At 44.4% G+C, this 26,690-nt stretch overlaps 1 protein-coding gene across 1 annotated transcript in view; it reads left to right on the top strand.

Annotated features, from left to right (window-relative positions):
• TMEM132D (transmembrane protein 132D) overlaps positions 1 to 26,690 on the top strand; it is an 827,192-nt gene that overhangs the window by 699,839 nt on the left and 100,663 nt on the right. The gene's annotated exons all lie outside the window — the stretch shown is intronic.

Here is a 26,690-nt window from a genome sequence, read left to right as displayed (position 1 = left end):
GGTGGCAGCAGCCCAAATTGCAGGCGTAGCACCTTCTGGGTTTCTAACATGTCTGTAAGGGTGAACCTTGCTGATTCGCCTCCATTTCTGTGATGGAGAATTATTTACTTGACTTTTAGTTCTGTGACCACAAAAGAAAATTGCTGTATGAAGAAGGAAAACATACTGGCAACAGCTGCATTAAAACATGAGTTATATGCCATATGTCACCTTAAAACCTCTAACTAAACATGCAGGGAATTAAACACTGTGTATCATGTACAGAGTGCATGTAATTGGCATAAAGCTATTATATAATTTTTGAAGCCCAACGTTAGAATGGTAGTGTTGTATATAGTGATTTAGGATTTGAACCTCCTTTGGTGCTAAAATGAGGCACACAGCTGCCACCAGGCACATCACTGTTAAAATGTGTAACATACCCGCTGTACTTCAGACCCCTCATTTATGCCACAAAGTCTCACCAATGGAGGCAGTGATAGATAGTTAGTACCCAGCCAGCCCTGTCCTCTGAAACAAGAGAATAAAGATTAATAAGAGGAGAAAACAACGGCAAAAATATTTGTACAACCCTAAATTTGAGATTTTATTTATCCAAAAGGGGTATTTTTCATGATTAGTCTTTCAGGGCCTTACAGTTTCTGTCTTATAAGAATTTGCCACAGAGTCCTGATTTCAATTTTAGAGACAGTTACAGAAGATGGCATCTTTCCCCTTACGGGAAGGTCTTTGATCCAAGACCAGAGGAAAAACAAGTATCACATAATGAGTGTGTGTGATCAAGATGAAAACCAAGCTCAAAGTTCTTCTAAGTGAAACTAGTGATGATACATTTCTTACTTTGGAGGTCATGGCTACAGTCAAGGAAGAGAATCAGTGGATTTCAAATTCCAAATAAGGACTCCTATTTGGATTCTGATGTTCCTGAGCAAAATTTCTCGTGAAAAATTGCCCAGGAGGGAGGCCCCCCGGGTCTCTTCCAGACCTCTCCAGCGGGTGTAGACGCAGGTCAAGGTAGTAGCAACCATTCGAGGTCCAGCCAAGAGTAAGACTCAGGCCCTGGTGAAGACCAGAAATGAGCACTGTGCCTCCGCTAGATGCGAATTTTTTTTCTATGGGGCCAGGTTCAGACTTGAGAGACCCAAGGTTCGGAAGATATGATGGAGGCTCTCGTACAGAATTCAAAATTAAAGTGTTTGTAACTGATTTAATGAAGAGCCTTCGGCATAAACATAAATAATTTAACAAGTGTTTATTGAGTTTCTGATACATGCAAGCCCTGATCAGAGTGCTGGAGATTAAGCAGTAACAAAAAAGTCCCTGCCCTAATGAGTTTCCAACTGAAGGATGAAAACAGGAGATACTCTGTGTGTGTGTGTGTGTGTGTGTGTGTGTGTGTGTGTGTGTGCGTGCATGTGTGTGTGGTTCATTATATCCTATGATACAGTTTCATATATATAGTTTCCTCTTTAGAGAAGAAAAATAGGAGACATAGAGAGATATATATATAATCTTTTATTGAGTATATATAAATATACATATATATCTCCTATATCTTATATAATTAGTATCATATATGTAGTTTCCTTTACAGGGGAGAAAACTAGGATACACACATACATCCACATATATCTCATCTCCTATATAACCTATATAGAGCTATATTTATATATATTTTATTTTCATATATATCCTTTATAATAGTTTCATATATATAGTTTCCTCCATAGAAAGGAAAATGGGAGATATTTTCATATAGATCTCTCTGTTCTCTATTCTATATGCATAATTTCTTATACATAACCTATTTTAAATATACGTGTATATATCCCATATCCTATGTAGAACTGTGTGTGTGTGTGTGTGTGTGTGTGTGTGTGTGTGTGTCGTGTGTGTCCTATTTCCCTTCTCTGTGTTCAGGAAGGTATGTGTATGTGTGCACACATATATGTGTAGCATATGTTATATGTTATATGTGCCTCCTTGGAAAGGTGGCTTTGAGTAGATTCTATGTAGGCTAAGTGAGCAAGTCATGTGGCGGTCAGAAAGGAAGAACAGCCCAGGCACTGTGGCAGGAAGCAAGGCCCACGTCCCTTGTTGGGGAAATAGCCGGGTCTGAGGAGCCCGAGATCAGCACCACTGGCAGTGACCCAGAGGCGGCGTCTGGAGCCGGGTCTGGAAGGAGGGGAAACAGCTTGCTAGGAGCCCCGAGCCACACCTGGGGCTGCACCTTTTGTGCCGAGACAGCACCCGGGGCCTGTCCTGAGGTCTGAGGGGGTCTCACCAGCAGGACAGCAAGAGCTCTGGGCTGCTCCATTGAGAACAGAGAGCTAGGACCTGGGCTCAGAATCTGTATTAGTTTCCCACCACTGCTGTCAAGAAGAACCACAAATTTAGTGGCTTAAAACAACACAAATGTATTATCTTACAGTTCTGTAGGTTAGAAACCAACCTGAGTCGTGCTGGGCTAAAATCAAGGTCTCAACAGGACTGTGTTGTGTTGTGGATGTTCTAGGGGAATATCTCTCCTTGACTTTCCAGCTGTCAGAGGCCCCCACATGTGCAGGCCCTAGACCCCCCGCTCCACCTGCAGGCCCCCAAGACCCCTCCCTGCATCTGCAGACCCCCAAGACCCCTCCCTCCATCTGTAGGCCAAGTCCCCTCCCTCCATCTACAGGCCTGAGACCCCCTCCCTGCATCTGCCGTCCATCCCAAGACTCCTCCCTGCATCTGCACAGCCAGCCATGTTGCATCTCTGACTTTTTTCCTCTAGTCTCACCACCCTCTGATTCTCATTTTCTGCCTCCCTCTTCCACTTTTAAAGGCTCTTTGATTACACTGCCCCACCTGAATAATCAGGATAGCTTCCCCCTCTCAACATCAGCTGTTAGCAACCCCATTTCCATCAGCAACCTCACTTTCCCCTGTCACATAACCTAACACATTCACAGTCTGCAGGGGTGAGGACACTGACGTCTTTGCCGAGCTTGACTCTGCCTGCCACAGACACCCTTAACAACATCCCAGCGGACCAGACTTGCTTCTCTTGAAATTTAAACGGTGTTGTGCCACCTGAACCCTTCCTTGTGCGCTAACTTCCTCAGTTTTGAGGTGACAGAATGGGAGAGGGAAATGTTAAGTGCATTCTCCTGATTTCCCGTGGGGATGCCTGGCCTTCCTCTGGACGGACCTCACACACCCTGGGTCAGACGCACGGTGGGCCATGGGCCAGCTCTCCAGGCCACAACAGCCCTCACAGCCAGCCACGCTGGCAATGACCCCAGAGGGTAGCCCTCTTTCCTCACCATGTGCAGTCCTCAACCCCCACAAAGTCATCTAATCTCTTGGTCCTGATTCTGAGGCCTGAGCTGGGGCCATCTTCCTTACTTCCCAGGGATTGGAAACTTGAAAGGGAGCTTTCCCATCAGCCTGTCGTTTTGTTCTTTCATTATCTCCAGGCAACATCGGGTACAATAACAGCCTGGGCTCCCAAACTTTCAGATTGGAATTGATCCCCTGTCCCTGAGGCTGAAAAGTGGTGGTTTAGATACCTCCAAAGGCTACGAGCAAATCTTTAGGGCTTCCCTCCAATGGCTTAATGAAAACTCACCTCTGAGGGACTTCCTGTCTCTCATGGGGACCTGAAGGCCACACGTACTTCCCCTTCTGGATCCTCCCATCCCCTGTAAAACAGCCTCTCTTGTCCTGCAGGCCCTACTTTTTTGTTGACCTTGTTGACCAGTAAAGGGTGGGTAGCATCAATTCAGATGGCACTGTGGTTCCTCCAGGAAAGTGGGTGGTCTCAGCCCCTCAAGCACTCAGAAGTCAGAACGGTGCGCGCCAGGAACATTACACTCTCAGCTACAGCCTTAATCAATTCAAGGGACGTAGAACTCAGCACCTAACAACACTGTTTCATTTCTGATTAAGCTCACAGAGGCTGAAATCTCTCTCCCTCTCTCTCTCTCTCTCTCTCTCTCTCTCTCTCTCTCTCTCTCTGTCTCTCCCTCACTCCCTGTCTCCCTCTCCCCCTCTCCCCTCTCCCCTTTTCTCCCTCTCCCTCCTTCCCTGTCTCTCTCATTTATCTCTATTGTCTGTCTATCTATCTATCTATCTATCTATCTATCTATCGATCGATCGATCTATCGATCTATCTATCCATCTATCTTCTAGTTTCATCTTTTGCCCTTCAAATATCCATCCTGTGCTTCAGACACACCTGTGCCTGACTAGTATGTGTCTCCAGAAGCCCACTGGGGACCAAAACTGTCTCTAGTTGGAAACCACAGGGCTAGGAAGATATGCCTGGGTCAGAACATATGAAGCCAGCACGCCATATTGCCCATGTGTATCTGGTATCTCTTGTCACAATAATGCTACAGAACAAAAATCACAACCCCTAATGACTTGAAACAGTGAGCATTTATTTCACCCAGAAGCCTGCAGGTCAGCTGGGCTGTGCTTGAATCTGCAGTCAGCTGGAGTATTGGCCAATCCAGGAAGGCCTCATGCATACGTTGGTGGCTTTGGCAGGTTAGGTGTTGAGAGGTGACTGGGCCCCCTGAGCTGCACCCTCCAGGAGGCCAGCCGGGACCTGCTCACAAGGCAACAGCAGAGTCCTAGAAAAAGAGAACAGCTTCCAGAGGCTTGTGGGGCCTTGTCTCAGGGCTGACACAAGTCTGTTGGTCAAAATTTGTCTCCATGCCCACGTTCAAGGAATAGAAAACAGACTTCAACTCTTGGTGGAAGAAGCTGCAAAGTCCTGTTGCAAAGAGGATGGGTGACTTGTGGGAGGGAGATTAAAATTGCAGCCATTGTTGCTGTCAGTCTACCGCGTCATTTTAAGACAACATATATAACATGTATTTGGCACGTCCAACTATGATGTCCTGAATATTCTTCTTTCAAACCATATTAAATTGTAAAAGCAGTTGGTGTAAAGAAACATATTAGTAAGTAATAATACGGGATAGGGTGACAGTGAGGGTAACACACAAGTGGCCAGAAAAGACTTCTTTACTATGTGACTTGATAAAAGTGGAGAAAGTGTTTCCGTCAGTGGTAAGTGCAGGTAAATCTCTTCGTGGAAATATGTGACTGCTTCATTTTGTCCTATTTGGAAGCATGACTCCACAGGAAAAGGAACAAGGGAAGTTCCAGTGCCACAGGATGACTCACTATTTCTTAGAAGGAGGTGAGAAATAGGACGTCCTACTGACTGTGACTATGCAGCAGTACAAAGAAGACACATTCCCGTTGCACAGCTGCATCCGTTACGATTTGAAAACATTAAATGACTCTGGCTTAGTAATTATGATACAGAATGATAACCTGTGGTAGTTTTTAAGTAACTCTTAAGTAATAATATTTCAGAGTTTCATTCTGGTTCTCTCCTGCTCTTCCACTACCACGTCCCTGACACCCTCAGCCAAGTCCTCCCAGACTCACCTTACCTCCAAGTTCTTGGCTGGTATCGTGAGTTAGTTTTCCCATCCCTCCTCCTCCCACTATATTTGTTAGGGAGAGGCTCGCTTCTATAACAAATAAATTCCCCCAATATTTTGTGTGGCCTAACACAATTGGAGTTGATTTACCTTTTGTATAACAGTCATATCAGTATTTTTTATCTTCCTCCACTTGATGACTCAGGGATCCAAGCTCTTTCCATCTTGTGGCTCCTCCATCCCCCTTAGGACTCCTCTATCACCCTCTAGTGGAAAATCACACACAGTGTTTGATGGTCAGGCCTGAAGGCGATTCACTTCTGCTCACATCCCATTGGCTAAAACACAGTCACATGGTCTTACTTAACTGCAAGGGAGACTGGGAAACCCAGGCTAGCTTTGTGCCTGGGAAGCAGAACACAGATGTTCTTGGGTGGAGGGGATTGAGATCCAAGAAGTAGGAGAGCCCAGAGCAGGTAATTATTTATATTAAATTGACAATAGTTGTTCAATATGCATTACGTTAGAAATTTATGATTTACCTCATATTTTATAATATGCAAAAATAGTGTGTCTAAAATGTATTACTTAGGGTTTTTTTTAATTTTGTAATTGAAATGTTAGCATTAGACAAAATGAATTCTGAAAAAATGTGTCACTTTCACAATGACGTTGTTGTTGTTATTACGGTTTAGCAAAGAATGATTCCAATGCTAAACCTCCTGAGGAGTGATTGTTCTGATCCTGGCACTGTTTGAAACACTTACATGTGTTAGCGCATTTCATCTTCATAACGTCCCTATGGGGTAGGTTCCGTGTTATGGATGAGGAAACTGAGGCACAAAGAAATGAAGTTGCATGCCCAACCTTGAACCCAGGCAGTCTGGCTCCAGGGTTCACAGGGTTGCCCATCACAAATAAGCACAGCTCTTGATGACCCAGGAGGCAAAGGAAGGAAAAGCCAGGAAAGGGGCCGAGTGAAAACTGGAGACTGGCGTAGAGGGTCAAGTGGGGAGGTGTAAGAAAGTAAAGCCTGGGCCCCTTCTACTACATAGAGGACGTCTGGACCCCTCTCAGTGGAACTTAAGGAAACTAGGGGGCCTGGGAGGGATGACGGTCAGAGTCCTTGCATCAGCAGAGGCATGGAAGGAGGCAAAGCTGAGGGGTCTCTGCAGGGGCTGCCAAGGGAGCTGCCAACCTGGATAGGTTACACAGGACTCCAGAGGAGCAGGATGTGAGCTGGAGATGTACCAAGGTGGCCTTTTACCCACCTGAATTTCACATGTGCAGAGGCTCCTGCACTCTCAATAGATGAGAAGAGAGCATCCCCCTGGGGGCCTTGGGTGCACTCCCCCCAGCTGGAACACTCAGAGGCTGCTAATGGAAGAATCCAGACATCTCTGTGCTCTGTGGTCAGCAGGGGCCAAGGAGCTCAGAGCCACATTCTGATTGTCTGGGGCAACCCTCCAGCAGGTCTGAGAAAGTGTAGTTTTTGGCAACTCAAGCTAGAGGTTTTCTAGGGTATTGTCAGAGCAAAATAGCTTTATTAAAACAAGAACGTTTCCAGGGCTCTGGATTGTATCGGAAGTTGTAGATGCACTCCATTTCAGAGCAAAGTGGCTTAACCTCACTAGTAAGAAGAAAAACATGACAGATAGATAGATAGATAGATAGATAGATAGATAGATAGATAAGATAGATAGATAGATAGACAGACAGACAGATAGATAGATAGATAAATACATAGATAGATACATAGACAGACAGAGAGATAGATAAATACATAGATAGATAGATAGATAGATAGATAGATAGATAGATAGATAGATACAGTCAGAGAGATAAGATATAGATATTAAATGTTTACATTTCCTAAAGAAAAATAACCAACTTTGAGAAGCCAATTTAGAATATTGGTCACACTACATTATCTGTTGTTCTGTAGGCCAGATGAAAATAAAATAAAATAATATGATAAAAATAATAAAATTAAAATAAAATAATAAAAAATGATGAAAAGTAAAATAAATCATCTTCTGTTGATGACTTTCTAAACAACTGAGAAAAATATTCACTTTCTGGGTGGACAAATTAGTTGGGAATTTAACATGCATTAACTTGTTTTCACCCATTTTTATTTGTTTTGTTTTGTTTTGTTTTCAAACGTTCTTTTAAATTGAAAATAGGATTTTTTTTTTTCTGTAACTGCTACACTTTTATTCTTGGTGATGACAGATCCCAGAAATCTCATTTCTTTGAAAGCTTAGAGATGTGTTTTGGAAGGCCAGGGTCCTCACGCCCTGGATGGCCTGTTGATTTCTGCTGTAGTTCTGTGAGGTCGTACAGATGGTCTCCAGGATCTTCTCTCCTGGAGGGAGAACTGGGAATTCTAACCTTTCAGATCGGCAGCAAGTTTAATTCAGAGAATATTCTGTAATTTTAGAAAATAAATAAGTTCAGTGCAGGTTCAACTCGGCTCACGATAATTGGTTTTCGACTTGAGATTTAGTGAAATAATTTCCACCTAGGTTCAGTTTGGTTTGTTTAGCAAATTAGTTCCTTCTCTTCTCATGTGAGACTCAGCCCTGGGGCAGCTCGGGGTCATGATTCTTGAGCCCAGAGCCTGAAGCAGAAATACAGGCTCCCGCCCCTACCCTCGCCCCAAACACTCATCCTTTCTTTCACCAGGAAACCAGATCATCACATTTCTGATGAAACAGCCCAAGGTGCTTGTCTAAGAAAGAGAAATTGTGTCCCATGTGATCAGAGCTCAGCACCTCAGCTGGATTAACCGTCTCCGTCTCCGTGCAACCCGGGAGAGACAAGAATACTGAACAAAGACAACAGCCGCGGGCGCTGGCGCGCACGTTGTATCTTCTGAGAGTGGATTGTGCCTGAGGCGTGAACTTCGTGTTGTAACAGCCACAGAGAGACTAAATCCAGGGTGGGCTACTCAACCCCGCCCGAAATCCACCGCCCTGGCCCTTCTGGGCTGGTCCCATAGGTTACCGGAATCCCATGAAATGTGCCCTGGAGCAGCAGGGTGCTGAGATCAGCCACACGGCCCAGAAATCAACCCCATCCCGTAGTCCGGTGCTTTTCTGTTTTGTCTGTAAACAGTCCGCACAAAAGACAGCCTGTGGCTGAGAACAGCTCTGGTTAACTCCGGCCTCTATTTAAATGCACACACAGGCAGGCCCTCTTGGAAGGTGACTGATGTCTGCGTTGATGTTGGTAATTTATCAGAGGTAAAGAATTCTGACAGTGAGAACGTGAGATAAGGAGAGACTCCCCACACCCTCCGCCTGCATCGCCGCTGCGGGTGGCCTGCAGAGACCTGGCCTAGATCAGATGTTGTCTTAAGGGAAACTGCAGACTTGGTGGTGACAGGAGTGAGCCGGTGACATGAGTGGGTGACATAGTGGGTCTTCAGAGGGCGTACCTAAGGAACACACTGTCCTCCCAGCCTAGCTTTGTTTTCCTCACTTGTAATAAAAACATGGCCACAGAAAGATTTGCCCCTCCTAAAAGGAAGCCACAGCATTAGTGCAATGGCAAAAAAACAATGCACAGGCACCTTCGTTTCAGAGACAACAGTGAGTGGTTGGGTCTCTGTTGAACTGACAGCACAGTATGCCCCTACCCGAGGGGACAGCCACCACCCAGCTCCAAAGAATGGTCCCTTTGACAAGACACTGGCCCGGTACTACTAGAGCGAGAGACTCTTCAAGAGAAACAGAAACCCAGACTTTTAGGCAGAAATCTCTCATCTTTTAGATAGCCGCAACAAATGCATGTTAAAAAACAAAACAAATCCTGTGTGGCTGAAAGACTATCGGCATCAACCTCAGACCCAAAACACTAGCAAGGCCCCTTCTAGAAATCCTGTTGTCCAGGTGCTCGGATGGTGTGAAGACGGAAATACGCCTGGCCTGCAGGAAAGGGTGAGTTGAGCTCCTACCAACAAGACAGAGTTTTGAAAACAAAGGTTAGAAATGCCTTTCGGCCACAGAGAGCTTTGACCACAGGCAGAAGATAATGATGGATGAGCAGGCTGACTTTTTAGGAGCAACCCCACGACAGTGGGCACTCTCACCTGTAATAGGCCCCCCGTTACATGAAGGACTCTTTGGTTCAGCCGTGTGTTGACTGGTCTGGTAGACTGTTACTTTGGCTGCTCCACACTAACCAGACCTGCTGGTGGTTGTGCCATTCCAGAGTCTCCTCTATATTGACCCTGGTCTTGGCCATGTGGCCTGGCCAGCTTTGGCCAGAGGGGTATGAACATGAGTGATGCACCCAGAGGTTTGGTAGGTGCTTGCACATCGGGACTTGTTCTTGGAGCACTCATTCTTGGAAGCCAGCAGCCACGTGAAGAAGCCTCATTTAGCCCCGAAGAAAGAGAGAAGCCTCAGCCCTCAGCCATCCCCGCCACACCTGCTGCAATCTAACCACCACCCCGTGAGCAGCTCCAGCGAAGGCCAGCAGAAGAACCTCCCAAAGGAGCCTCAGCCAACTCACATAGTCCTGAGAAATCATACAGTGGTGGTGGTTTTAGCCGCTAAGCCTTAGGATGCCTTTGTTGGAAGAGACTCTACAACTAGAAGATCCAATTCCCTTCTGTGTTGGTTAATTTTATGTGTTAACTTGACTGCGTCACGATGCCCAGACATTTGGTCAAACGTTATCGTAAGTATTTCTGGGAAGGTGTGTACTTAGATGAGATTAACATTTAAATCCATAGACTCAGAAAAGCAGATTAGCCTCCATTGGGTGGGTGGCACTTATCTAATTAGTCCAAGGCCTTCACAGAAAACACAACCGACTTTTCTCCAGGAAGAGGCGACTTTGCCAGCGTGCTCCCTTTCGCATGGCGCTGCAGCATCTGCTCTTCCTGAGTCTCTCCTACCAGCCTGCCCTGCGGAGTGTGGACCTGCACAAGTGCGAATGGTTTGAGACTTGCCTATGTTCTGGTTGCAGGATGAAGCAGTCAGTGAGATGACTAATTGTCCATGGCTCCACTTTCTTTCTTTTTGAGATGGAGTCTCGCTTTGTTACCCAGGCTGGAGTGCAGTGGCACAATCTAGGCTCACTGCAACCTCCGCCTCCCAGGTTCAAGCCATTCTCCTGCCTCAGTCTCCCAAGTAGTTGGGATTATAGGCATGCACCACCACACCCAGCTAATTTTTTGGTCTTTTTAGTAGAGACAGAGTTTCACCATGTTGGTCAGGCTGGTCTCGAACTCCTGACCTCAGGTGATCCGCCCACCTCGGCCTCCCAAAGTGCTGGGATTACAGGAATGAGCCACTGCACCCAGCAAGCTCCTCTTTCTATCCATAATGGTTGCAGATGAACCCCTCATCCCTTCACTCTTGCCTGTAGCCACCTTGATTCTGTGTTTGATATTGTCAGATACTTTGCTAGGTGCTAGAGACATTGAGATGAATTAGACACACCAGTGGTGGTGAAAAAACAGAGAAGTTTGTCTCTACTGAAAGAAAAGTTTTACAAATCAGCACAATAAAGTTTTACCAGGAGATGAAAGAAAATGGACACATAAAGGATGGAATTGTCACTTCTACATAGGGGAAGAGGAAGATCAATAAAAATATCACAGAGATGATGACTTGGAAATGGAATCTTCTAAGAATAAATAGAGTCTCTTCCAACAAAGGCATCCTAAGCAGAGGAAACGGCTTTCACGAGAACAGACAGGGAAAAAAGAACCTGGACTCTGTGCCTGGCAGGTTTGTCTTGAGCTGGGGTGGGGCCTCGACAGGCGATGAGGTGGGAGAGGTGGAAAGTATCCATGCAGGAGCACTGTGAAAGGATCCATACTCTGTACATCAAGCCAAGGTTGGGATTTTTATCCTGGGAGGACTGGGGGAGCCACTGAATGTCCTTAGTCAGTGGAATGACATGTTCAGATTTTCGTTTCAGGAAAGTCTGTCTGCTGTTGGAGGATGAATCCCAGCAGGGGGAAACCGTAGGCAGGGAGATCAATTCAGATGTGGCTGCAATTATCTGGGCAAGAGTTGATAAAGTAGAGATGGAGAGAAGGGAGTGTCTTTTAGAGGCCTGGGGAAAATAGAATCTCTCTTTGATGACTGATTGGATATCGGAAGAAATGGAGGAGGAGGAATTTCAGATGGCTTTCGGAAACCTGGCTCAGGAGACAGGATAGAGAACAGTAGCTACCATTTAGCCAAATAAGGAGCAAATCTGGAGAGAAAAATTGGACTTAGTTGGGTTTGAACTGAGTATGAGGTGCTGGTTGCATTTCCTGGATCTGTCCACATCCCCCATCTCCACAGTGACTCCTGAGTCCAGCCACCACCTTCATATCCCCAATAACGGCAGCATCCTCGTAACTCATTTCCGTATCTCCTCTTCTGGCCCCATAACCTCCATCGAATTATGCTCTACCCCTGTTGAAACTCTCTTAAGTCTCCTTATCCCACCAAGAAAACATTCTAGACTCCTCTCTATAGCCCAGAAGGTCCAGGATCATTTGGCCTCTGTGGCTCTCCCCAGCCCTGACTCGTACCACGTTCCCCTTGCTCACCATGCTCCAGCCACACTGGCCATCAGAGGCCAACTCCTGATGAAAGAGGAGACAAGGGAAGCAAGTTAGGCACCTAGCCCTGTCTTTTTCCTGTCTGGAAGATTCTTCCTGCAGACCTGGAAATGGCCTCTTTCGCGTCATTTGGGTATGATTGTCACCTTCTCAAAGAGGCCTTTCCTGACTGCCTGCTTCTTTAACTCCCCTCCTTACTCACCCGTATAATCTCCTTCACAAATCTTAGCACTGCCTGAAATGTTTCCCGTAAGATCTGTGAAAGCAAGGACTGTGTCTGCCTCGTTTTCATCATATTCTTGATGGCTAGAACCCTGCAGGGTATACAGTGGGTGCTCAGTAGGTAAACATTGAACAAAACACACATGAATGGATGACTGAGTATGTGAGCAAATGAATAAATGCACACACAGGAACCCGTGTACGTGAGTGAGGCAGGGACTCATCACAGAACCATGGGCTGCATATGGAAAGCTGGGTGTTGTAATCCTGTAAATTGGCTATGGACACCATGTGAATGAATTGATTCCCCAGGAAAATCACACAGAGTGGGAAGAAATATGAAGTGCAGACTGCCTCCTCCTCCTCCTCCTCCTCCTCCTCCTCCCCCTCCTCCTCCCCCACCTCCCCCCGCCCCATGTGTGCTGCTTTACAAATCCACTGGACACCCGTTGAATTGTGCTTGCTGGGTTAATGGTCCAGAGAGAGTGGTCAAAGTCCCAGCATGTGGCAGGTGTCCAGCAGGCCAGATCCTGCCATTCATGACAGTGGCTCTGACCTCCTTGGTGTCGCTTTTTTTTTTTTTTTTTTTTTTTTGAGACGGAGTCTTGCTCTGTGGCCCAGGCTGGAGTGCTGTGGCACAATCTCGGCTCACTGCAACCTCCGCCTCCTGGGTTCAGGCGATTCTCCCACCTCAGCTTCCCGGGTAGCTGGGATTACAGGTGACAGCCACCACGCCTAGCTAATTTTTGTATTTTTAGTAGAGATGGGGTTTTGCCATGTTGACCAGACTGGTCTTGAACTCCTGACGTCATGTGATCCACCCACCTCAGCCTCCCAAAGTGCTGGGATTATAGACGTGAGTCACCAGGCCTGGCAGGTGTCACTTTTTTTAAGCTGGTGACAATGTAAAAGCCATCAGGCCATCATCCAACCCAAGTTCACATTTCATGAAAAAGAATAAATAACCAGGTTTGTCTGTGAGCACTGAGAAGTAGAAAAGTCCATGAATTTTTGGTTCATTGTGAGTTTATTTTCCATAGGGAAACAATTTTACTACCCTTAACTGCCTACCAGCCTTAGTGGAGTAAAAGTTAAAGTAGCAGCAGCAATATTGCCCTGCAGCTCTGGATATGAAACAGCTGGGGAGAATTACTCCATCTCCCTTGTCTCCCACAGAAGACACACCAGGGATCCCCTGTCTCTTGGCTTCCAAACTGGGGAGGCTCTGGAATCTCTTAACAGCTGTCTCTTTGCACCTTGACCTTCTTAGGAAGGAAAAAAAAGAAAAAAGCTGCCTCTGGAGGGACCACTCTTCCCCCACGTCTGCAAAGTTGTGTCTCAAGCTTATTTCATCATTGGAGCAATACAACAGATAGTCACTCCTCCTGCTCACCCCTTGCCCATTCCATTTCTTCTGCAAATGGCTTTTCCGTCCTCCTTTGAGATCACGCCTTGAACATCCTGTTTCTGTATGCTGATGGGCAGTTCTACTCCGAACTCTCTGGGCTCACTCATCTGTTGGCCTATCGTCCCCAAGCAGCTCATGTCCTCTTTCACCCAGCTGGCATTTGGCCCCATTTTGTGTGGGTGTGATTTGTGGCTGCATGATTTATGATAAAGAAGCCTAGCTTGGGCCATTCACACAGTGGTCCCAGAGTCCCGGCTGTGGCGAGAGCGAAAGCTCCATTGCACCTGTGCTTTGTAACCTCTTGCTTATATCACATCTGCTGATGTTCCTTTGACCCACAGCAACCACCTGTCCAAACCCAGGTTCAAGGAGTGCAGACATAGACTTCACCTCCTGATGGAGAATCAGTAAAGCTCCCGGTTGCAAAAGCGTGTATCCATAGGCATGGAGGAATTTGGGGCCATTTTTGCAATTGACCACCTCATGTATACTGTAATTGGTAAAAGCAGTTGAAGTGATTTTCAGCAGTAATTTCTACTGCCCCCATCTTTTACCCTCTTGAAGTGTTTGCCCAAATATCACCCCAAGAAGGCCTATGTTTCTTGTTTTTCCTTAAAATCACATGTGCTTTTATGCTATTTCATTTATTAATTTTGTAAGAATCAGAGATCTCCATTAGAGAAATGGAAATCAAAACCATAATGAGATACCATCTCACATCAGTCAGAATGGTTATTATTAAAAAGTCACAAAAAGAACAACAGATGCTGGTGAGATTGTGGAGAAAAAGGAACACTTTTACATTGTTGGCGGGAGTGTAAATTAGTTCAACCATAGTGGAAGACAGTGTGGCGATTCCTCAAAGACCTAGAGGCAGAAATACCATTTGACCCAGCAATCCCATTACTGGGTATATGCCCAAAGGAATATAAATCATTCTCTTATAAAGATACATGCACGTGTATGTTCACCACAGCACTATTCACAATAGCAAAGACATGGAATCAACCCAAATGTCCAACAATGATAGACTGGGTAAAGAAAAGGTGGTCCATAGACACCAGGGAATACTATGCAGCCATAAAAAGGAACAAAATCATATCCTTTACAGGGACATAGATGAAGCTGGAAGCCATTATCCTCAGTGAGCTAATGCAAGACACAAAACCAAATACCCCATGTCCTCGCTTATTAGTGGGAGCTGAATGATGAGAGCCCATGGACACAGGGAGGGGAACAGCACACACTGGGCCCTGTCAGAGGGTACAGAGGGAGGAGGCAGAGCTTCACGAAGAATAGCTAATGGACACTGGGCTTAATACCTAAGTGATGGGATGATCTGAGCAGCAAACCACCATGACACACGTTTACCTATGTAACAAACCTGCACATCCTGCACATGTACCCAGAACTTAAAATTTAAAAAAATTATGAGTCAGGGAACTTACCTATTCTGTTGCCCAGGCTGGAGTGCAGTGGTGTGATCATAGCTCACTACAGTCTCCAACTCCTGGGTGCAAGCAATCCTCCCACCTCAGCCTCCCAAGTAGCTGGAACTACAGGTACACACTGCCATGCCTGGCTAACTTTTTTATTTTTTGTAGAGATGGGATCTCACTATATTGTCTAGGCTAGTCTTGAACTCCCAGGTTCAAGTGATCCTGCCACCTTGACCTCCCAAAGTTTTGAGATTACAGGTGTGAGCAATCATCCCCGGCCACATATACTTTTAAACATCCAAACACTGGCAACCGTCTCATCCTAATCTATTTTTCCTTATCATTATCACTTTCTGACATACGATGTAATTTGCTGATTTATTCTAGTGATTGTTTATTGTCTCCCTCCCCTCCGTAGAATGTATTCTTCACTGGAGCAGGGTTTTTGTTTGTTTTATTGACTGACATAGCCTATAGGGGGATGTATGTCATTAGGCACTCATTAGGCCCCTAATAAATAGTGGTGATTTGTTAAAAATAAATGAACGCACTGACTTCAAAATCTAAGTTATAAGCAAGAATGAAATACTCTTACCTGTAATTCCACTTATAAGTATTTTCATTTTTTCCTTTTGTCTAATTAATTCCCCATTTTCTAAAATTCTTGTGGTTTTGCTAGCCTGTTACTTTTCAGCACGGTGAGCGCCTCCATCCGTGAGGGATTTTCAAGCCATGCACCAAACCAAAGAGAAAGCTCTTAGCATGAAGCACGGTCAAGACGGCTGGGGGCAGTCCTGGCTGTGTTTGCATTTCCCCTTCCAATATGCTCAACAGGATCTTTCCCAAATTGCAGCATTTGTTCTCAGACTAAATACACCTCCGTGCCTGGCACTTTACTTCTTAACAGCTGTCACTGGGCAATGCCCATGGCACATGTCAGGGAAAGAGTTCTGTTTCTTAGGAGTTAATGACTCAACTTGGTCCTCCCACCTGCGGTAAGCAATGCCCAGCCTGCTCTCATTGGCTGCCCTTCAGCGAAGTTAATTACCAACAGTAAGACATTTCGTGTCCTCTCAAAGGCCCTGGCAAAAGTCTTGAAGTGGATTTTAATTCACTGTAATTATTCTCTTCAGTGTTGTATGGTAGAGAAGCCATCAAAGCAATTTGGGGAGGATACTGCAAATCCCAGGAGGCAAGGAGTGCGCTCCCTAGATCAGAGAAGGGAAGACCATCTTCCTGCTATTCTACTTCTCCTGGTGGCCCGCCTTCTTCTGTGGCCTTGGCCAAGCAGAGGGAAAATTTCCTGAAGTCCCAGGAGCTAGAATTATGGGTCCCAACAACAGCCTATGGCAACCCAGTGGTGGCTACATCCCTCTGTTCTTCAGTAAAATAATTACACCTGCTCTTCTAGACGGTATGATGGAGTCACATTGTATGTAAATCTGTTGTGGGAATCCAGTTGCTTACGTAAGCATGGGGGGTGGGATATACAGGGAGAGAAAGAATAATCCCAACAGTGAGGGAGATTTTGCTACCACTCACACTGAGGAGCTACCTGGTGGCAAAGGCAAGAATGGAGTTGAAATCTGCTCTCCTCCTGACAGTCTCCCTTCCCAGATGCCTCTGGCGGTGTGAACATCTCTCTGCATGTGCATTTGAAGATGTCTAGTTCCACGCAACGTGGTCCTCAAACATAAGCCCCTTCAGTGGCTCCCACGTTCAACCATAGGAAACTGTGACCAGTGTGCTCGCTGGAAGGGAGCACACCTATGTTGGAATTACTCCAGACTCCACTTGATGTTTTGCAAGGGTGATGTGGACTCTGCCAGATATTTTACTTCACATCTTAAACCCTTTAAGAGTTTCAACTCCACTAAACCTAGAAGGATTTTGGACATAAAAAAAAACACAAATTTTGCAAACTAAGGACACTAACTCTGAGAAGTTAGATGGACAAAGTACCATTACGTTTGTAAAAATAATAAATTGTGTAAGCTGCACAGGCCAAGTAGGTACAACAGCAAGATGGCTTTGCCTATTTATTTATTTAGAGATGGAGTTTCACTCTTTTTGCCCAGGCTAGAGTGAAACGGCGCTTGGCTCACTGCAACCTCCACCTCCCAGGTTCAAGTGATTCTCCTGCATCAGCCTCCAAGTAGCTGGGATTACAGGCATGTGCCATCAAGCCTTGTTTTGTTTTGTTTTTGTTTTTGTTTTGTATTTTTAGTAGAGATGGGGCCTTTTCATAATGATGTCATCTATACAGAACTTTACATGATCTGGGATAATTTTCTCTTATAACCTTTTCACTTAAAATATTTGTAATACAAATAAGGAAACTGAGATACATACTGTAAGTGACATACTCAGTATCAGATTGGCAATAAGTGCTGGTATCAAACCCTGGCCCTTGGTGTCAAGTCCTGGGCTCCCTTCACTCCAATGTACTACATCACTCTTGAAAAGCGGGGCATCCATATGCAGAAAACTGAAACTGGACCCCTTCCTTATCCCTTATACAAAAATTAACTCGAGATAGATTAAAGACTTAAATGTAAAACCCAAAACCATAAAAACCCTAGAAGAAAACCTAGGCAATACCATTCAGGACATAGGCATGGGCAAAGGCTTCATGATGAAAACATGAAGAGCAATTGCAACAAAAGCCAGAATTAACAAATGGGATCTAATTAAACTAAAGAGCTTCTGCACAGCAAAAGAAACTAGCATCAGAGTGAACAGGCAACCTACAGAATAGGAGAAAATTTTTGCAATCTACCCATCTGACAAATCTGAAGGATTTACAGAAATCCTTCTGTAAATCCAGAATTTACAAGGAACTTAAACAAATTTACAAGAAAAAAACAACCCCCTCAAAAAGTGGGCAAAGGACATGAACAGACACTTCTCAAAAGAAGACATGTACGCAGGCAACAGACCTATGAAAAAAGGCTCAATATCACTGATCATTAGAGAAATGCAAATCAGAACCACAATGGATACCATCTCATGCCAGCAGAATGGTGATTATTACAAAGTCAAGAAACAATAGATGCTGATGAGGCTGTGGAGAAATAAGAATACTTTTATACTGTTGGTGGGAGTGTTAATTAGTTCAACCATTGTGGAAGACAATATGGCGAATCCTCAAGGATCTAGAACCAGAAATGCCATTTGACCCAGCAATCCCATTACTGGGTATACACCCAAAGGAATATAAATCATTTTACTATAAAGACACATGCACATGTATGTTAATCCCAGCACTATTTACAATAGCAAAGTCATGGAACCAACCCAGATGTCCATTAATGATAGACTGGACAAAGAAAATGTGGTACATATACACCATAGAATAATACACAACCATAAAAATAAATGAGATCATGTCCTTTGCAGGGACATGGATGAAGCTGGAAACCATTATCCTCAGCAAACTAACACAGGAACAGAAAACCAAACACCACATATTCTCACTCATAAGTGGGAGTTGAACGATGAGAACACATGGACACAGGGAGGGGAACAAAACACACCAGGGCCTGTTGAGGGGTGGGGGGCAAGGGGAGGGAACTTAGAGGATGGGTTAATAAGTGCAGCAAACCACCATGGCACACGTATACCTATGTAGCAAACCTGCACATTCTGTACATGTATCCTGGAACTTAAGGTAAAATAAAATAAAATAAAGAAAAGCGGTACATCGTTATTTCAGATGCCCTAATTATTATGTTGGCTGAGTATTTAGGTAACCAGGCTACATTTGTTCTGGTCCGATTTTTATTAAAATAAATTTGTATTTCCCTCTTCTCTTGAAGCACAACTTAAAATTACTCCAAAATTTGAGCAATTTGGAGATATTCCTGTCTCTCTTCAGAACATCTGAAAACACTGAAAAAGGATTACAAATTTTCATCACCTCCTCAGCACATGCAGATAGTTAAAAATGCTGGCAACTGGAAGATGGGTGGCCTTGAAGCTGAGACTCCATCCTAAGGATCCAATCAACGCATTAGTCATTATGGATATTCACAAAAATAAAGTAATCACATGCATTACCTCTCAGTTCATAAATGCAAAGTGATAGCCTATGACTTAGCTACAAAAATGGTATTATCGAGACAAAAAGAATCTGAGAGGAAATTGAGAATGCAGGAAGGAGAAGATGCTAGACTTGAACACTGGCGTAAACATAAATCACAAAAGAAGATTGGTTTAATGCAATATGAGAGTCAGAAGCTGAACGTGTTAAAAAGATCATCCACTCATCAGATGAAGAATCCCTTAGGCTGAAAATCTTTGGCGAGAAAAAGCCAGACTTTGGACAAAAAGAGCCAGCTAGACAGAGGCTGTTTAAGCCTATATGAGAAATAACCTATCATTAGGGAACATCCTATTTTATAAATTTTAGGTACAAGGTAAGAAATATTTCTAGGAGTACAAAGTATCATATCTTTTATCTCAAAAGTAGTTTTGCTTTAAACAGCCCACTTTGAAGACTTTTCTTATATCCAAGGCTTATTAATCTTATGTAGGCTTACCTAGCTTTACTGTGCTTCCAAGATATTGCATTTGTTGTAAATCGAAGGTTCACGGCAACTCTGTGTTAAGCAAGTCTGTCAGCACCATTTTTCGAACAGTTTATGCTCACTTCGTGTCTCTGTGTCACCTTTGGGTAGTTCTTACAATATGTCAAGCTTTTTCTTTATTATTATACCTGTTGTGGTGATCTGCAATCAGTGATCGTCGCTGTTACTATTATAATTGCTTTGGGACCCCACAAATCCCACCCATAGAAGATGGCGAGCTTAATCAATGTTGTGTGTCTTCTGACTGTCCCACCCACCCACCATTCCCCCATCTTTTTCCTCTCCTCGGGCCTCCCTATTCCCTGAGACACAATATTGAAATGAGGCCAGGCTGGGTGCAGAGGCTTACACCTGTAATCCCAGCATTTTGGGAGGCCAAGGCAGGCGGATCACCTGAGGCCGGGAGTTTGAGACCAACCTGACCAACATGGAGAAACCCTGTTGCTACTAAAAATACAAAATTAGCTGGGCGTGGTGGTGGGCACCTGTAATCCCAGCTACTCAGGAGGGTGAGGCAGGAGAATCACTTGAACCCGGGAGGCAGAGGTTGTGGTGAGCTGAGATCCCACCATTGCACTCCAGCCTGGGCAACAAGAGCATCTCAAAAAAAAAAAAAAAAAAAAAGAAAAAAGAAAAAGAAAAAGAAATGAGGCCAATTAATACAGTGGCCTCTAAGTGTTCAAGTGAAAGGAAGAGCCTCTCACTTTAAATCAAAAGCTAGAGTGAGGAAGGCGTATGGAAAGCCAAGATAGGCCAAAAGCTAGGCCTCTCGCCTCAGTTAGCCAAGTTGTGAATGCAAAGGAAAAGTTCTTGAAGGAAATTTAAAATACTACTTCAGTGAACACACAAATGATGAGAAAGTGAACTAGCCTTATTGCTGATATGGAAAAAGTTTTGATGGAAGATCAGACCAGCTGCAACATTCCCTTGAGCCAAAGCCTAATCCAGAGCAAGGCTATGTGGGCTGAGAGGAGCGAGGAAGCTGCAGAAGAAAAGCTAGAAACTAGCAGAGGTTGGTCCGTGAGGTTTAGGGAAAGAAGCCATCGTCACAACATAAAAGTGCAAGGTGAAGCAGCAAGTGCTGATGGAGAAGCTGCAGCAAGTTCTCCAGAAGATCTAGCTAAGATCACTGATGAAGGAGGCTATACTAAGCAAGAAACAGCCTTGCAGGGAAAGAAGATGCCATCTAGTGCTTTCATAGCTGGAGAGAAGAAGTCAGTGCTTGGCTTCAGAGCTTCAAAGGACAGGCTGACTGTCTCGTCAGGGAGTAATGCACCTAATAGTAACTTCAATGAAGCCAGTGCTCATTTAGCATTCCCCACATCCTAGGGCCCTTAAGAATTATGCTGAATCTACTCTGTCTGTGCTCTGTGAATGGAACAATGAAGCCTGTATAACAGCATATCTGTTTGTAGCATGGCTTACCAAATATTTTAAGCCTACTGTTGAGATCTACTTCTCAGAAGAAAAGATTTCTTTCAAAGTATCCCTGCTCAATGACAATGCAACTCATCGCCCAAGAGTGCTGATGGAGATGTGCGAGATGAATCTTGTTTTCACACCTGCCAACACAACATCCACTCTGTAGCCTTTGAAGCAAAAAGTAATTCTGACTTTCCAGTGTCACTGTTTAAGAAATACGTTTTGTAAAGCTACAGCTGCCAGAGACCATGATTCCTCTGATGGGCCTGAGCAAAGTCAATTGCAAACCTTCTGGAAAGGATTCCCTATTTGCCATTAAGCACATGTGTGATCCATAGGAGGACCTCAGAATATCAACATGAACAGGGCTTTGGAAGAAGTTAGTTGTTTCCAGCTCCCCACCGGATGACTTTGAGGAGTGTAATATTTCAGTGCAGGAAGTCAGTGCAGATGTGGGGGAAACAGCAAGAGAACTAGAATTAGAAGTAGAGCCTGAAAGTGGGGCTGAATGGCCACAATCTCATGACAAAACTTGAACAGAAGAGGAGTTGCTTTTTATGGATGAGCAAAGAAAGTGGTTTCTTGAGATGGAATCTACTCCTGGGGAAGATGCTGTGAATGTTGTTGAAATGACAACAAAGGTCTTAGGATATTACATAAGCTTAGTTCATTAAGTAGCAGCAGGATTTGAGAGGAAAGATTCCAATTTTGAAAGAAGTTCTGCTGTGGGTAAAAATGCTATCAAACAGCATCGCATGCTACAGAGAACTCATTCGTGAAAGGAAGAGTCAATCAACGCAGCAAACCTCATTGTTGTCTTAAATTTTAAGACATTACCACAGCCGACCCAACCTTCAGCATCCACCGGCCTGATCAGCCAGCAGCCATCAACCTCAAGGCAAGACCCTTCACCAGCAAAAAGATTATGACTTGTTGATGACTGAGATCATCATTAGCATTTTTATCAATAAGACTTTTTTTTTTTTGACTCGGAGTCTCACTGTGTCACCCAGGCTGAAGTGCAATGGTGCAATCTCGGCTCCCAGGTTCAAGCAATTCTCCTGCCTCAGCCTCCCCTAGTAGCTGGGACTACAGGTGTGCGCCACCACACTCAGCTTATTTTTGTATTTTTAGTAGAGACTGGGTTTTTACTATGTTGGCCAGGCTGGTCTCAAACTCCTGACCTCAAGTGATCTGCCTGCCTCAGCCTCCCAAAGTGCTGGGATTACAGGTGTGAGCCACCATACCTAGCCCTCAGTAAGGTATTTTTAAAATTAAGGCAGGTATGTTGTTTTCTAGACATAATGCAATTTCATGCTTAATAGACTACAGTATAGTGTTAACATAACTTTTATATGCACTGGGAAACCAAAAAATTCATGTAACTCTCTTTATTGAGATACGAGCTTTCTTGCAGTAGAGCCAACTCCACAATATCTCCAAGGTTCACCTGTATCCACAAATATTTTCAGGGCTTATTTGCTTGCTCTCTGCACTGCAATTCATACCCCAACTCTGTTGGTGAATTACTTTCTGCTCCAAGGACCTTTGCTGCCAGCCCGAGATCTCATCATCTTTTATTTATTTGCAGTTTGCATATGGTAAGAGCATGTGGGAACAGCTCCCCCTCTTTGCCTCACCCCTGGCCTGGAAGGAGCAGCTGTAGATGAGAAAGGGATTTGGAGACTTTATGATTATTCACGAAGAAGTCAGACTGCCTGGACCCAATTAAGCCCTGGCCATGGTCCAGCGTGGCATCTGAAAAGCGTAGACATGATCAGAACCACAGCAAGCCTGAGGATTGCAGGTGCTAAATAGATATTTTTGAAATAGAACATTTGTATATTTGATGTAACGTGTTAGAGAATTTAAGTACCATATCAAAACTGGGATTGTAAATATTTTACTTAGAAGAAGCTTAAGGGTGTTTTTGTAAAAGAAAAAAAGGTGGAATAGTGGAAGTGGTGTTTAGAAAAAAATGGCATTTTGAAAAAATAAAAATAAATGTGACGATAGTATACACAGATGCTCAAAGCGTGAGATGGCCCCTGCAGTACAATTCATTCATTCACTTAAGTGCTTCTTGAATCCCCTCTTATGTCAACCCCTCGTCTTGATGATGGAAATACAGAGGTAAACAAAAAAAATTGATGAAGTAGCTTGTCCCATTGTATTTGCATGATAAGAGGTGAATGTGTCATTTAAGATGCAATCAGATAGAGAATAACAGAACAACAGACTAAAAGTGGTTAATAATAGGAGTTATCATCCATTCTGCATGACATCAAGTTCAGAGATTGCCAGTCCTAGATGTGGCTATGTAGCAGTGCCATGCAGGGGCAGCCAGGCTGGCTTCCTGGGAATTCCTTTGACTCAATCCTCACTGTCACATGATGGCTGCCATGGCTCCAGCCACAACATCCTCACACTGTCATGTCTCACAATTGTGTTTTCTGCCTGGCCACAGCAGAAAAGGTGTTTGAGACTCCCAGTTCGCAGACAAGTAAAGGATGAGTGAACACTCAGATGGTTGTTCTCAGAGCGGAACCCCCAGACCAACTGCATCAGCACCACCTGAGAACTTGATAGAAATGCAAGTTCTTAGTCCCCACCACAGACCTACAAAGTAACAAACTCAAGGGTTGAGGGCTGGAGATCTGTATTTTAACAAGCCCTTTGGATGATTTGGTTGTGGGTTGAAGTTTAAAAACAGCTTTACAAAAATGCTATTTGGGTAAAAAGCAGCCTGATTTCAGCAAAGGTATATTTGAAAGGTAGATTCCTAGAGTGATACAAAGTAGATATCAAGAGCTAGGGCTCTAGTCCCTCTATCGGCCACTAGTTAACTGTGGGATTTCAGGAAGTCAATTAACCTTCCAGGGTTTTGTTTGTTTAAATGGTGGTGGGAGTTGGGTAGTGTTTGAGAAGAGAGTTAGTTAGGTCAGCGGTTCTCAACTAAGGGTGATTCCCCACCCAGGGGACATTTGGCAAAATCTGGATACATTTTTGGTTCCCATCAAAATAAGATGGGATGCCACCAGCATCTGGATGGTAGAGGATAGAGATGACACTAAACAGCCTATAACTCATAGGACGGCCCCACAAAACATAGAATTATCCAACCCTAAATATCTATAGAGCCCAGGTGGAAGCCCTCCGAGGGAGGTGAACTTGAGGGTCCATCACAGCTCTGGGAACCACAACACTGGTGGACCTTGAGGACGTCACATTAAGTGAAGGAAGCTGGACGTGAAAGGCGTGTCTTATATGACTCCATGTATATGACATGTCTAGAATAGGAAAATCCACAGATCGGAAAGTAGTTAGGGGTCCACAGGGGTTGGCAGGAGCAGGAATGAAAGTGACTCCTAGCAGGTGCAGGGATTCTTTTGGGTGTGGCAAAAATTACATAGTGGTCATGGTTTCATGACTCTGAATAAACCAAAAATCGCTTAATTTTATACTTTTAAGGGATAATTTGTATGGTATGGGAATTATATATCAATAAAGCTCTTATTGGGAAAAAAAATCCCAAAAGAGGAGATGGATTGAGCCCAAATAGCAGACTCCTTAGTGGAAACTACAGTTATAACTCTTAGAGAAAGCTACAATTTTTCCAGGGATAATACCTTCACTGTTTTGAAAAGGGAACACATTTTCCAAGAATCGTCATGACTTTTCCTTCTATTAAGTCTGAACTTGTCATTTTATCTCGGTGAATATGGCTATAATTTTTACCTTTTGCAAAAAGCTCGATTGTTTTGGAAACCACTCAGAGGAAGCCCAGAAGAGAAAGACTTCTTTTTGACAACTTTCTTCCTCTAAAAGCTTCCCTCCAACCATGCATAAACATTTCTTGATGGTGACAGTGTACCATCCTTATGCTCCGTGCAGCCTCCTTTAGGATTCTGAATAAGGTGTGGTTCTTTGCACTTCCTAGAGCTCCCTTATCTTAGAAACACTGAATTCAGGGCTTGGTGGGGCGGCTGGGGGTGCGTTGGGGGGGACTTCCAATTGGGCATACTGCCATTTGAATTCACGTTTAAATTATTTTAATATTAAATAGATGTACATACTCTAGATCTAAGCTGTATCTACTATTGTGCAAATTCCACAGTGTCAGAAGGTATGTGTTAAGGAATAGTCTTCAGTGAAGGAAATGATGAATCAAGAAGCACCAAGAGAAGACGAAGGTGCCCTGATCTTTCTTCATCCTGTGGAGACCCCATGCCAGGACCAGGGGCTGCTGTGCTCCTGCAGAAGCCCTTGGCAGAAGCTCTTGACTCCTGTCATTCCTGCAGCTTTTTCCCAGGCAGTTGTAAAAGCAATCTTGTCACTTGGTAGAGAAATAGACTGCCCAGGTACCAGCAGCCTGGTTTTAGATGCCAGCTGCTTAGAGGAGTTGTGTAGGGAAGCCAACAGCCACATAGCTGGAGACTTCTAGCAGATGGGACGTTTCTGCTCTTCCTGCTATGGAGAGTGGGCCCCAGATCCTGGGAGATGCTAATTGCAGTGATTCCACCTGCTAGAAGATGGTGAGGCCTCCTCATCCCAGCAATCTGTGCTTCAGGAAACTTCTAGGTTCCTGAGCTCTGTTTGCTACCCATGCTGGCACTGGTGCTTTTTGTTTGCTTGTTTTTGTTTTTGTTTTAAACAGAATCTAACTCTGTGTCCCAGGCTGGAGTGCAGTGGCATGATCTCAGCTCACTGCAACAGCAGCCTCCTGGTTTCAAGTGATTCTCCAACCTCAGCCTCCCAAGTATCTGGACCTACAGGCGTATACCAACACACCTAACCAATTTTTGTATTTTCAGTAAAGACAGGGTTTTGCCATGTTGGCCAGGTTGGTCTTGAACTCCTGACCTCAAGTAATCTGCCCGCCTCGGCCTCCCAAAGTGCTGGGATTACAAGTGTGAGCCACTGTGCCCAGCAACTGGTGTGGTTTCTAAGGTGCTGAGCTAACCCAGGAAACTGTACTTGTGTCTCCCAAGTTGACAACTGAAATATGTGTGTGTGTGTGTGTGTGTGTGTATATATATATAGTCTTTGTTTCTATGTTTTAGTAATCACATAGCATTGGCTAACTTACAGTGTCTTAATATTAAATTAGATGACAACATTTAAATACTTACACATTTCAGGATAGAATCTAAATTTGGCCTTTACTTGAGATACTAAAAAGCCTGCCACATCCGCCCACATTCATGCATGTCAAACAGTAGCCAGAGATGAAACATATGCAGCCCTTTAGACGGAGCAGGGGTTCTCCACCTTCCCACAGTCCCCTGTCCCCATTGTAGCCCCAACACTCAGTCGAATCAGAGTTAGCAGGTCCCATCGGGTGCATCCATTTACATAGAGCCCATGTCACTTATTTTTACCTGCCTAAGCCCTGTGGGCATTTGAGTTTGTGAAGCCTGCTGTGACAATTAGAAAGACCAGTTGTCAAGTCCCAGCTCCCCTAATGGTTTGCTCTGTAATTGGGCAACTTACATAACCGTACTTAACCTGACTTTTATCACCCACAAAACAGTGATAATAATAGCTGCTGTTTCCAATGGTGGTCGTGAGAACTAAAATAAGATGCGT

The sequence above is a fragment of the Macaca mulatta genome, chromosome 11 (assembly GCF_049350105.2).
Source record: "Macaca mulatta isolate MMU2019108-1 chromosome 11, T2T-MMU8v2.0, whole genome shotgun sequence".
NCBI classification, from domain to species: domain Eukaryota; kingdom Metazoa; phylum Chordata; class Mammalia; order Primates; family Cercopithecidae; genus Macaca; species Macaca mulatta.
The sequence above is the reverse complement of the archived record's forward strand: the minus strand, read 5'-3'. Positions and strand labels throughout refer to the sequence as shown.